The 11817-nt window shown below is 42.9% G+C and overlaps 1 long non-coding RNA gene across 1 annotated transcript; it reads right to left on the bottom strand.

Moving 5' to 3' along the window:
- Positions 1-6015: 6015 nt before the first annotated feature.
- On the bottom strand, positions 6016-10847 carry LOC123733292 (uncharacterized). Its single transcript, XR_006763727.1, has 3 exons — positions 10731-10847; positions 7263-7361; positions 6016-6469 (listed from the first exon to the last, which is right to left on the bottom strand). It is a non-coding gene; the product is annotated as an uncharacterized lncRNA (long non-coding RNA).
- Positions 10848-11817: the final 970 nt, after the last annotated feature.

Raw genomic sequence — 11817 nt, 5'->3', positions numbered from 1 at the left:
ACAGACAGACAGACAGACAGACAGACAGACAGACAGACAGACAGACAGACAGACAGACAGACGGAGATGCAAACAGACAGACATACAGACAGAGAAAGACACACAGATAGACAGAGACAGACACACAGACAGCGAAATACACACAGACAGAGACAGACACAGACAGACAGAGACAGATAGAGACAAACAGACAGGCAGAGAGACAGGCAGAGAGACAGACACAGAGACAGACAGACACACAGACAGAGAAAGACATACAGACACAGACAGACAGACAGACAGACACGCAGACAGAGACAGACACACACAGACTGACATATAGACAGAAACAGACACACAGACAGAGACAGACACAGAGACACAGACAAACACAGAGACAGACAGACACAGAGACAGACAGAGATAGACAGAGACAGACACGGACAGACACGGACAGACACAGAGACAGACAGACAGACAGAGAAAGAGAGACAGGCAGAAAGACAGACAGACAGACAGACAGACAGACAGACAGACAGACAGACAGACAGACAGACAGACAGACAGACAGACAGACAGAAAGCGGGACAGACAAACAGAGATAGACAGAGACAGACAGAGAGACAGACAGACACACAGAAACAGACACACCGACAGAGAGACAGAGAGAGACACACACAGACACAGAGACAGTGAGACAGAGACACACATACAGACAGAGACAGACAGAGAAAGACAGACAGACAGACAGACAGACAGACAGACAGACAGACAGACAGACAGACAGACAGACAGACAGACAGACAGACAGACAGACAGACAGACAGACAGACAGCGAAATACACACAGACAGAGAGACAGGCAAAGAGACAGACAGACAGATAGACAGACAGACAGAGACAGACAGAAACAGACACAGAGAGACACAGAGACACACACAGACAGACAGACAGACAGACAGACAGACAGACAGACAGACAGACAGACAGACAGACAGAGACAGACACACAGACAGAAACAGACATACAGACAGAGAAAGACACACAGACAGACAGAGACAGACAGAGACAGACAGACAGAAACAGACACAGAGAGACACAGAGACACAGACAGACAGACAGACAGACAGACAGACAGACAGACAGACAGACAGACAGACAGACAGACAGACAGACAGACAGACAGACAGACAGACAGCGAAATACACACAGACAGAGAGACAGGCAAAGAGGCAGAGAGACAGATAGACAGACAGAGAGACACACACACACCGTGAGGGAATATTGTGTTTGTTTAATATTGTTTTAGGACTATGAAAATGGACAAAAGGAAAAGACTATGGATTATGAAAACAACAAAAAGAAATGTGAAAATGGGAGAGGAGAAATGTCTAGAGACAGTGTTGTTTAACTCACTGACCATGATCCATGAGTTCTTCTTACCTTTGTTCAGTAGAAAAGTCTCCCTCTCTAAACCATATAGGACGATCCATAGACTGGTCACTCTTCATGGACACACAGCTGGGAACAGGGGAGGCTGGTCTCTCCTGCTTGATTGGTCTTCAACACAACAGAGACAAACATTACATCTCTCATCTACTCTGATCTCAGATGGGGAAACGAGTTTCATTCCGAACGACTACATATCCATTTTCAGAAATGTTGGTAAATTAGCTTTTATTGTTTAAAGAAATTATTATAGAGGTGTGTTTTTTAATCATGGCATGGGGTTGGTCAATGACAGACATGTTTTTGTTTAAAATCTATCACTTGATGGTTTCCTTTCAGAGAGACAAATAATAATTTTTTACAAAATGCTATATATCTGCCTCACTCTCAAATGTGACCGACCGTTTCGATCTTATGTAGCAAAATTGTGTTTTTTACATTGGATAAAAGTAGAGACTCAGAGCTAGAAAATGGTATATCAGACACTGCAGTTGAGGAACAATGGGAAAGTAATTCTGCTTTGAATGTTGATTAACTTGGAACCTCACTTTTGAGAAAAAGGTCCTTTGAATGTTTTGGTACCTACTGGAGAGCTCTTCTTTGTCTACAGGGCTGTTACTTTGGCAGATAATGTCACCCATCTAAATAAATAGTTTTATATATATAATTAACTAAATGTATGGTGTTTTTGTTTTATGTCAGTTTAATTGTTTGTTATGCTATAAACTTTTTATTTTATTATAAGTGGTAAAAGGAACTAGAAAATGTTATATTTTGCAATTCTGAGTAATTACTACTTTAGTAAGGAATTACACATTATTCAGTACTACTGCAGTTGCTAAATAATTCCAATAGATGGCAGCATAAGACCACGAATGACATTTCAGAAGGTTAGTTTAGTTTTCTCCCTGGATGCACCACCACTCCCCACGCTTCTTTCTGTCCCTTTCCACACTGCTAACACAAGAGGAAGGACTGAAAAAGCATTTAACAGATTACTGTGAAGTAATATAATGATGATTCATGTTTATTATTACCTGTTTTTATGCTCATGTTTTGAAATTATACTTCATTAATATAACGATTATCAATAAGTCTGAACATTAATTCAGTCACCTCTAGTTGAGAAAAACGTATTTTCCTGGTACATTCATTGTCAAATTCATCAACCAGCATCGAGCCACTCTGCCTTCAATCTCTAGTAGTCAACTCAGCCCCGGTAAAAAGCTGGTGTCTTCACTCTGCCTTCTCTCTCTAGTAGTCAACTCAGCCCCGGTAAAAAGCTGGTGTCGTCGCTCTGCCTTCTCTCTCTAGTAGTCAACTCAGCCCCGGTAAAAAGCTGGTGTCGTCACTCTGCCTTCTCTCTCTAGTAGTCAACTCAGCCCCGGTAAAAAGCTGGTGTCTTCACTCTGCCTTCTCTCTCTAGTAGTCAACTCAGCCCCGGTAAAAAGCTGGTGTCGTCACTCTGCCTTCTCTCTCTAGTAGTCAACTCAGCCCCGGTAAAAAGCTGGTGTCATCGCTCTGCCTTCTCCAGGGGCATGTTGAGGTAAATTTACTAACCGGGAGGGTTGAATGATGTAATTTATTGGTGGGCTGGAAGACGCACTCTTGTCTTTTCTATTCTGAGGTTGTTTACTCGCAATATCAGATATTAAGATTACTTTTTATAATAAATGTATACTGAGGTTCAATACCTGCTCTAGTCACTATTAATTTGCTCTCCTAAAAGCAACACAGCCCTAAAACGAGATATATAGCTAACTAAAGTTATGTTAATGAGTGACCATTTTAGAAAATCATGGGACATATAGTCTGTGGTTGCATGCTATTTTATGTCAATCATATTGCTGCTTGTAGCCTATAACTGATGCTTCGTGGTCTTATGCTGCCATCTATTGGAAATATTTAGCAATTAAAAGTTATTAATTCACATTCAGACGTTGGTGAGGCAGCTGAGAATAAACAAAATGGAATGTGTCCAGCCTACTTGAGGCGCCCGAAAAAAATATTCAAAAGATTGGTCCTTGGATACAGAGGGGTTAAACACTAAAGTTACCGTCCATCTAGTGAAGAGAGGAGAACCGGACAGAGGTAGCCAGCATCCGTCAACGAGAGAGGGAGGATAGGATAACTAGGATGCTGCTGGTAGAGTAGCGAACTAGCTTACCTAGCTGTACCGACTAGCTAGGATAACTAGGATGCTGCTGGTAGAGTAGCTAGCTAGCTTACCTAGCTGTACCGACTAGCTAGGATAACTAGGATGCTGCTGGTAGAGTAGCTAGCTAGCTTACATAGCTGTACCGACTAGCTAGGATAACTAGGATGCTGCTGGTAGAGTAGCTAGCTAGCTTACCTAGCTGTACCGACTAGCTAGGATAACTAGGATGCTGCTGGTATAGTAGCTAGCTAGCTTACCTAGCAGTACTGACTAGCTAGGATAACTAGGATGCTGCTGGTATAGTAGCTAGCTAGCTTACCCAGCTGTTCCGACTAGCTAGGATAACTAGGATGCTGCTGGTAGAGTAGCGAACTAGCTTACCTAGCTGTTCCAACTAGCTAGGATAACTAGGATGCTGCTGGTAGAGTAGCTAGCTAGCTTACCTAGCTGTACCGACTAGCTAGGATAACTAGGATGCTGCTGGTAGAGTAGCTAGCTAGCTTACATAGCTGTACCGACTAGCTAGGATAACTAGGATGCTGCTGGTAGAGTAGCTAGCTAGCTTACCTAGCTGTACCGACTAGCTAGGATAACTAGGATGCTGCTGGTATAGTAGCTAGCTAGCTTACCTAGCAGTTCTGACTAGCTAGGATAACTAGGATGCTGCTGGTATAGTAGCTAGCTAGCTTACCCAGCTGTTCCGACTAGCTAGGATAACTAGGATGCTGCTGGTAGAGTAGCTAGCTAGCTTACCCAGCTGTACCGACTAGCTAGGATAACTAGGATGCTGCTGGTAGGGTAGCTAGCTAGCTAGCTTACCCAGCTGTACCGACTAGCTTGGATAACTAGGATGCTGCTGGTAGAGATGCTAGCTAGCTTACCTAGCTGTACCAACTAGCTTGGATAACTAGGATGCTGCTGGTAGAGTAGCTAGCTAGCTTACCCAGCTGTACCGACTAGCTAGGATAACTAGGATGCTGCTGGTAGAGTAGCTAGCTAGCTTACCTAGCTGTACCGACTAGCTAGGATAACTAGGATGCTGCTGGTATAGTAGCTAGCTAGCTTACCTAGCTGTACCGACAAGCTAGGATAACTAGGATGCTGCTGGTAGAGTAGCTAGCTAGCTTACCTAGCTGTACCGACTAGCTAGGATAACTAGGATGCTGCTGGTAGAGTAGCTAGCTAGCTTACCTAGCTGTAACGACTAGCTAGGATAAATAGGATGCTGCTGGTAGAGTAGCTAGCTAGCTTACCTAGCTGTAACGACTAGCTAGGATAACTAGGATGCTGCTGGTAGAGTAGCTAGTTAGCTTACCCAGCTGTTCTAACTAGCTAGGATAACTAGGATGCTGCTGGTAGAGTAGCTAGCTAGCTTACCCAGCTGTACCGACTAGCTAGGATAACTAGGATGCTGCTGGTAGAGTAGCTAGCTAGCTTACCCAGCTGTACCGACTAGCTAGGATAACTAGGATGCTGCTGGTAGAGTAGCTAGCTAGCTAGCTTACCCAGCTGTACCGACTAGCTTGGATAACTAGGATGCTGCTGGTAGAGTAGCTAGTTAGCTTACCCAGCTGTTCCAACTAGCTAGGATAACTAGGATGCTGCTGGTAGAGTAGCTAGCTAGCTTACCCAGCTGTACCGACTAGCTAGGATAACTAGGATGCTGCTGGTAGAGTAGCTAGCTAGCTTACCCAGCTGTACCGACTAGCTAGGATAACTAGGATGCTGCTGGTAGGGTAGCTAGCTAGCTAGCTTACCCAGCTGTACCTACTAGCTTGGATAACTAGGATGCTGCTGGTAGAGATGCTAGCTAGCTTACCTAGCTGTACCGACTAGCTAGGATAACTAGGATGCTGCTGGTAGAGTAGCTAGCTAGCTTACCTAGCTGTACCGACTAGCTAGGATAACTAGGATGCTGCTGGTAGAGTAGCTAGCTAGCTTACCTAGCTTTACCGACTAGCTTGGCTAGCTAGCAGGACGTTCGTCTGTCGTTTGTCTCGATGATGATGACGAATCCGGTGAACCACAAAATGAAACAAGGATAGAGAGTGAAAAGGATCTGGCTACACTCATACTGTCCCTGACCGTAAAGCAAAAAGCTAATTGAACAATAAAGTTTGGTGTTTCAACACTGTAACAAACTCCATCGTTATTCCCCAAAATTTACCTTAGTCCACTCTGCGCGTAACCGGACAATATTCTTGGTGCCACACAGGACGTGGACTCGGACAGTTCCAGAACGCGGACATGAGCAGTGCAACACAATCAACTAAGCCCAGTCTTTACAGTGGGTTACATTAGTAATATTCATTTTTTATTATTATGTTAAACAAACGTTCCACTTTTTTATAACAATATTTTGAGATCTAGGCCCATATCCAAAGCGTCTCAGAGTAGAGAAGTGGTCGTATAAGTGCTGTGAATAAAGACATTTGACACTTCCGGGAATAAATTAAAGCTATGCATGAAGTCTCTAGTCCCACCTAGTCGGCAGATATTTAGAACACCTCGTGAGCTGTCCTAAGTAGTTAAGAGTTAACAGCAGGTGTCTTGATAATACAATAGAATAATGCAGCGAGTCAGTGGTTCCTGAGCCACATGTAATTGCTTTGCAGTAGTTAAAAATAATGTTTTATATCTCTATATGGTCAATCCATAAATAATATATGTCTTGTGCTTTTGGCAATGATTTATGTATAATACTTATGTATAACAAGTGATACCATGTATGTCTCCAAAGCGTTTTGTCTTCATTTTGGCAGATTAATTTATGCTAATTTCTCAAGATTAACTCAGGTTTTCGTCCAGCGGCTAAGGAGTTGGAGCTGTGGCAGGAGTTGGACCTGTGGTCCAAAGGTGGCTGGTTTATATCCCGGGCCGGGCGCTGGAAAAAAGTGAGGAATTGATCTGACCCCTGGAGGTCTGCTGGGTTCATATCCTCTAAACATTCACCTTTCATTGATCAGAACTCTAGAGGTTCTTCTTCACTGAACCCCAAAATATATATCACTTTTAGTGGTTCCATATATTAAGGAAGTGATAGAAGCCTTTTGGTTCTATAAGGAACCTTCTTTTCTGAGTGTAAAATTAACACGTTTTTCTTTTGATTATTTAATTATCCACATCATGTTATTTCAAGTTCTCCCTTGGGAGCACAACATCACGTTGTTAAAACATAATCCTAAATTGGGCGTGGCTATAAATTGGGCAATTGAAGACATCTAGGGCGTAATCTGTGTTCGATGAAAATGAACATTGAATGCAACGTTATGGGCAACATTATTGGCAAGGGACTTGATGCCTACTATGCCAAAGCTATTTAGAGTTGTTAAACGGGTGTGAAGAGTGTGTTGATATAACGGGAATATTGTCAAAATTCTTCTTGTAACAACGATCAGAATTGGTAAAGAAAATATGCATTCCATTATATTAGGCAATAATTAAGAGTAGGCAAAGTGGTCGTGTCATGTGAAAATTCTATCAAATGTGTTACATTGCAACGAGTACAGTCAGGGTGCCGTGGAGCCCCTGCAGTACCTCCACAGACCCCGGATTGAGAACCCCTGATTTAGCAGTTGCTCTTATCCAGAGAGATTTACAGTAACTGCATTCATCTTAAGATAGCTATTTATTTTGGAAATAAAGTTAATAAATTCTTCATAAAATTGTCATCTTACCTCTTAGCTTTGGTGTCATGTCCCCCAGAGAGATGCATTTTAGAGGCAGGGCCCCCCTCCTCTCTCTCCCCAGAGAGACTCATTTTAGAGCACTGACCCCTAAACAGAGATCCAACATGTTGATTGTGGTCAACACAGGGACAACTAAACAGAGATCCAGCATGTTGGTTGTGGTTAACACAGTGACAACTAAACAGAGATCCAGCATGTTGGTTGTGGTTAACACAGTGACAACTAAACAGAGATCCAGCATGTTGGTTGTGGTTAACACAGTGACAACTAAACAGAGATCCAACATGTTGGTTGTGGTTAACACAGTGACAACTAAACAGAGATCCAGCATGTTGGTTAACACAGTAACAACTAAACAGAGATCCAACATGTTGGTTGTGGTTAACACAGTGACAACTAAACAGAGATCCAGCATGTTGGTTAACACAGTAACAACTAAACAGAGATCCAACATGTTGGTTGTGGTTAACACAGTGACTAATTCTTGAATGTCAATTGTTCTCATTCATTCATTATCTCTTTGAGAAATATATTTTTAACAACTTTCTCTTTTACTTCTCTACATTCATGAAGAAAAAGATGTACTATTTACTCCATACATTTTCCCTGACACCCAAAAGTACTCGTTACATGTTGAATGCTTAGCAGGACAGAAAACGGTCCAATTTGAACACTTATCAAGAGAACATCCCTACTGCCTCTGATCTGGAGGACTAACTAAACAGAGAACATCCCTGGTCATCCCTACTGCCTCTGATCTGGAGGACTAACTAAACAGAGAACATCCCTGGTCATCCCTACTGCGGACTCACTAAACAGAGAACATCCCTACTGCCTCTGATCTGGAGGACTAACTAAACAGAGAACATCCCTGGTCCATCCCTACTGCCTCTGATCTGGAGGACTCACTAAACAGAGAACATCCCTGGTCATCCCTACTGTCTCTGATCTGGAGGACTCACTAAACAGAGAACATCCCTGGTCATCCCCTGCCTCTGATCTGGAGGACTAACTAAACAGAGAACATCCCTGGTCATCCCTACTGCCTCTGATCTGGAGGACTAACTAAACAGAGAACATCCCTGGTCATCCCTACTGCCTCTGATCTGGAGGACTCACTAAACAGAGAACATCCCTGGTCATCCCTACTGCCTCTGATCTGGAGGACTAACTAAACAGAGAACATCCCTGGTCATCCCTACTGCCTCTGATCTGGAGGACTCACTAAACAGAGAACATCCCTGGTCATCCCTACTGCCTCTGATCTGGAGGACTCACTAAACAGAGAACATCCCTGGTCATCCCTACTGCCTCTGATCTGGAGGACTAACTAAACAGAGAACATCCCTGGTCATCCCTACTGCCTCTGATCTGGAGGACTAACTAAACAGAGAACATCCCTGGTCATCCCTACTGCCTCTGATCTGGAGGACTAACTAAACAGAGAACATCCCTGGTCATCCCTACTGCCTCTGATCTGGAGGACTCACTAAACAGAGAACATCCCTGGTCATCCCTACTGCCTCTGATCTGGAGGACTAACTAAACAGAGAACATCCCTGGTCATCCCTACTGCCTCTGATCTGGAGGACTAACTAAACAGAGAACATCCCTGGTCATCCCTACTGCGGACTCACTAAACAGAGAACATCCCTGGTCATCCCTACTGCCTCTGATCTGGAGGACTCACTAAACAGAGAACATCCCTGGTCATCCCTACTGCCTCTGATCTGGAGGACTCACTAAACAGAGAACATCCCTGGTCATCCCTACTGCTTCTGATCTGGAGGACTCACTAAACAGAGAACATCCCTGGTCATCCCTACTGCCTCTGATCTGGAGGACTCACTAAACAGAGAACATCCCTGGTCATCCCTACTGCCTCTGATCTGGAGGACTAACTAAACAGAGAACATCCCTGGTCATCCCTACTGCCTCTGATCTGGAGGACTCACTAAACAGAGAACATCCCTGGTCATCCCTACTGCCTCTGATCTGGAGGACTAACTAAACAGAGAACATCCCTGGTCATCCCTACTGCGGACTCACTAAACAGAGAACATCCCTGGTCATCCCTACTGCCTCTGATCTGGAGGACTCACTAAACAGAGAACATCCCTGGTCATCCCTACTGCCTCTGATCTGGAGGACTCACTAAACAGAGAACATCCCTGGTCATCCCTACTGCTTCTGATCTGGAGGACTCACTAAACAGAGAACATCCCTGGTCATCCCTACTGTCTCTGATCTGGAGGACTCACTAAACAGAGAACATCCCTGGTCATCCCTACTGCCTCTGATCTGAAGGACTCACTAAACAGAGAACATCCCTGGTCATCCCTGCCTCTGATCTGGAGGACTCACTAAACACAAATGCTTCATTTTTAAATGATGTCTGAGTGTTGGAGTGTGACCCTGGCTATCCGTAAATTAAAATAACAAGAAAATTGTGCCGTCTGGTTTGCTTAATAAAAGGAATTTTAAATTATCACTACTTTACTTTTACTTTTGATGCTTAAGTATATTTTAGGAATTACATTTACTTTTGATACTTAATTATATTTGAAACCAAATACTTTGACTTTTACTGAAGAAGTATTTTACTGGGTGACTTTCACTTTTAATTGAGTCATTTTCTATTAAGGTGTCTTTACTTTTAGTCCAGTATGAGAATTGCGTACTTTTTCCACCACTGTTCTAACGTTCTAGAGACATATGAGCCACAGTTTCAACAGACATTTTGTAACTGCGTGGGCTACAAAGTTACTTTCAGTTTCATATAAGGAAATAAAACAACGGTCACAGGGTGAATTTGTTTTGCATTGCCCGGCTCCCCGGGTGCGCAGAGTTTACGCATTTTAGACCATTCCATTGGTCCTTAAAGAAAAACTCCACTCACCTGTAGCACCGGGCCATGCAAAACTAACTTTCCACTGTCGCAGGGCACTGAGACACAGAGTTCTAAACCCAGATGCGTTTCTTCAAGACATCTCTCTTACATTATTTTAGCTAAACATATAATTTACTGGAAACCAAGTTTAGCTGTGTTTTTTCCTCCAGAATGTGAGTTACTGTAGGACTATAATAATTGTTAACAGGCCTACAAACCCAAAAGGTTTTAATTATTTGAGAATGTTAATTTGTATGCCTCAAATATTAAACTGTCATAAAATATTTAATGATTAGTTGAATCAGGTGTGTACGTGCTGGTAAGAACAAAAGGATTGAGAAACCCTGAGATAAACATAAAACCATATAATGTAAAAGCTCCTCCACCATCTTTACCAGACGTTTTACTGATAACATGTAGACCTACTGATTAGTTTCCACTTTGAAAACTGCTGTCTGTCAGCAACTCAGCTCAAGTAGCAGTTCTACTAACTAGTAATATCTCATTCCTAGTATTCATTCTCTTACTCTGTCCATTAGAATAGATTATTGTTCAGAAATACTTACTTTATTTTTCAATAATCTCCATGTAGTGTTTTCTGCTCTGTCGTCTCAAAATGGATCCTGAACAAAAGAACAACTTTACTTTCGGTTTCAATCAGCCGTCTCCCCACCCTGAAAATAAAGTGTTTTATTGGTATCTTCCACTAGATGGCAGTAAATACCTGCTGTAACTACACTTTATAACTATGTGTTCTGTTTCATACAGGCAGTGTCCCAGAGTTGGATTGCTGATCTAGGATCAGGTCCCCCTCTCCATGTAATCTGATTCATTATGATCTAGGATCAGGTCCCCCCTCTCCATTTAATCTGATTCATTATGATCTAGGATCAGGTCCCCCTCTCCAAGTAATCTGATTCATTATGATCTAGGATCAGGTCCCTCCTCTCCATGTAATCTGATTCATTATGATCTAGGATCAGGTCCCCCCTCTCCATTTAATCTGATTCATTATGATCTAGGATCAGGTCCCCCTCTCCATGGAATCTGATTCATTATGACATAGGATCAGGTCCCCCCTCTCCAAGTAATCTGATTCATTATGATCTAGGATCAGGTCCCCCTCTCCATGTAATCTGATTCATTATGATCTAGGATCAGGTCCCCCCCTCTCCATGTAATCTGATTCATTATGATCTAGGATCAGGTCCCTCCTCTCCATGTAATCTGATTCATTATGATCTAGGATCAGGTCCCTCCTCTCAATGTAATCTGATTCATTATGACATAGGATCAGGTCCCCCCTCTCCATGTAATCTGATTCATTATGATCTAGGATCAGTTCCCCCTCTCCATGTAATCTGATTCATTATGATCTAGGATCAGGTCCCCCCCTCTCCATGTAATCTGATTCATTATGATCTAGGATCAGGTCCCCCCTCTCCATGTAATCTGATTCATTATGATCTAGGATCAGGTCCTCCTCTCCATGTAATCTGATTCATTATGACATAGGATCAGGTCCCCCCCTCTCCATGTAATCTGATTCATTATGATCTAGGATCAGGTCCTCCTCTCCATGTAATCTGATTCATTATGACATAGGATCAGGTCCCCCCTCTCCAAGTAATCTGATTCATTATGATCTAGGAT

The sequence above is a fragment of the Salmo salar genome, unplaced genomic scaffold (genome assembly GCF_905237065.1).
Source record: "Salmo salar unplaced genomic scaffold, Ssal_v3.1, whole genome shotgun sequence".
NCBI classification, from domain to species: domain Eukaryota; kingdom Metazoa; phylum Chordata; class Actinopteri; order Salmoniformes; family Salmonidae; genus Salmo; species Salmo salar.
This window is presented reverse-complemented; position numbering and strand designations above follow the sequence as displayed.